Consider the following 2,574-nt stretch of genomic DNA (forward strand, 5'->3'; position numbering starts at 1 on the left):
GAATTTTCGAAAATTCGCTTGAGCACTTAGCACTATATGCTAAAAGTTGTCTTTATAGTAGCAAATTATGAGTAATTTTTTTCATTTTTTTTACTTTGATATCAACATCTTCTACTAACGGACTGATAACGCGAATTACTGACTGTATAATACGACTCACATCGATGGACTAACTAACTACCCCTGTCCTCAGCACACCATTTTATATTTTTCCGCTCGTCCCAATTATCGGCGGGTACGTGCTCAAAAATCTCCTTTGTATATTTCCAGCACCGATACTTATAGTACGAGCTAGCCCTGAAACATCACGCTTACATCGACCTGATTCTAATTGTTTAATTAACAATGTTTATTATAAGAACATATTCAGGTCGACGTATACGCGAACGATTCCCTTGAATCTACATCAAATTAGTTTACCAGAATTATATTTTACATGATTTTTCCCAATTTGATGTAAACCCAAGTTGGCCTATATTTAAGTCTTGACATATCCCCCGGGCTTGGAGAGCTGGTCCCCAGCGATAAAAAAAAATCATGTGCTATTAAGCTTAATTAAGATTTTCTTGCGACTCATCAAAATCAAAAAAAAATATATATTTTTATCATTTACTCTTTAATCCCGTACAAACAAAAGGTCCTACGCGATACCACCCGTACTGAAAATATGTCTCCTGGCATCCTGGTGCGTTGCGTCCGTTTCAACAATACCATAAGCTTCAAGCTTTAACCCTAGCTCATATCAGTTAAGTAATGCACACGCCAGCACTGCCTTTGCCTTTGTTTGACTGGTTGCCTTCTTATTCATTGTATACTTCTGTTCGTCCGTGCGCTTGGTTTCAATGTCAAACGGGCGACGGCCTTTTGAAATTGCTGGGATCAGCGGAATACTGAACAATTATTTTCTCTTTTCTTCATTAGTGTACTGTTTTCATTCGAGCCAAACAAAATTTACTTGTTAATATTTCTTGGTTTTCTGGCTTCTCTGCGGTATTATGGGTTCAGTGGCTTGTTACTTCAACCAACCAAATTAGTTTTTTCTCCAGGCTGGTTATTGCTTCCATATCCGTATCCAAAAAATTCCATACATCTCCAATCCATTAGAATTCGAGGCAAAAAGGCGAGCGGCGTGTTTAACATTTGCTCAACTGAACAGAGCTTGTGATGCTGGAAAGTTTCATCTCACTGGTGTGGTTGGTACGTGTTTCCAGACAGCAACTCATTTCTTCCTTCGACTTCTTAGTGTTGATTGTGGTATCGGCAGGTGTGATACAAAATTCATGAGAAATTAAAGAGTAAGTACTATATTTTATTCCTATCTTTAATATCTAAAACAGAATAACAATTACGTTAATAAAACTATTCTTCTTAGTTACCTGTGAAATATCTACAGTTTATTTTATCTTAAATATTTTTCGAAAATGCATTTGCTTAAAAAAAATTAAAAATTGATAGTTTTAATTATTTGCTTAGGTTCCTTATATTTATATAAAAAATAAAGATTTAAAATATGACTTTACTTATTACTATTTAATTAGTCCAGCTAAGCACTTTGTATTATTATTTATATTTAAAAATAGCCTCCAACTATTTGTACTTCAGCAAAATTAGAAAAGTAAGTATTTATTATAACGTTTACATTTTCTTTTCATTTAGGACGAAGGAAAAAAAATATATATATATATATATGGCGAAATTCATCAAATTCTTTCTTGAAAAAAAAAATCATTACCTATTTGGCTTTTCTTTATTCCGTCTACTACATTACATGTCCTTTATCTCCTAAGTGGTGAAAGATTGTTTGGGAAAAGTCGCGTGGCTTCTAATAACATGTTTTGTCAACATCGAAACATATACAATAAACAGTCTACAAAACAGAACAACATACATACATATTGACAAAACTATCGCAGTTTATTTTTCTTTTTTATTACTAACATAAATTATAAATAATATTTGTTTCTGACTCGGGAAAAAAAAATAATCAAATTCAACTAGTACCTCTAAAACAATCACGGCTTTCTAAAAAAATAATGGGCATCCTAGGCCAAAATAGTCACGTGACGTTGATACTAGGAATAAAAATAACAACAAATCACCTAACAAAATATCATCCGAGCAGTTCTTTAAGACCAACATAGCTACACAATCTTTCCCCAGGAGCTGTAAATGTAGTAGTTTTCAGTATACTTTACCTCAGCTTACCTTGAAAGTATTTCTTTCCTTCCTTTTTTTTATCCTTATTTTTGCTCATTGTTAGAAAATAAATGTCACCTAAAAATACTCAAAAATAAATTAGTTTCTGTCTTTTATTGCAATCTTACAACTAAAAGTTAAAAAAAATAAATACTAAGTTTATTAAATAGTCTTTATCAGATCCTTTATACAACCATGCGTTTCTTGATTCTAATTTCAACTCTAAATATGACTCATAAGCATCGAGTCCAGGGAGGGTGGCTAGGGTGGATAATGATATCCTTCGCCATCTTGGCGTTTGGCCTTTTGGTCATCATATCCAGTGTCCTAGTTGTGCGAGAAATGGCATGCTGGGGTCTAAATTCATCACGAGTTTCT

General features: G+C 33.3%; 1 long non-coding RNA gene across 1 annotated transcript; it reads left to right on the forward strand.

The window, feature by feature from the left end:
* The first annotated feature begins 313 nt into the window (after nt 1-313).
* Nucleotides 314-1,663, forward strand: LOC115875968. Its single transcript, XR_004049078.1, has 2 exons — nt 314-990; nt 1,047-1,663. It is a non-coding gene; the product is annotated as an uncharacterized LOC115875968 (long non-coding RNA).
* Nucleotides 1,664-2,574: the final 911 nt, after the last annotated feature.

This window comes from Sitophilus oryzae, unplaced genomic scaffold (genome assembly GCF_002938485.1).
Source record: "Sitophilus oryzae breed Bouriz unplaced genomic scaffold, Soryzae_2.0 scaffold_1058_pilon_pilon, whole genome shotgun sequence".
Lineage (NCBI taxonomy): Eukaryota > Metazoa > Arthropoda > Insecta > Coleoptera > Curculionidae > Sitophilus > Sitophilus oryzae.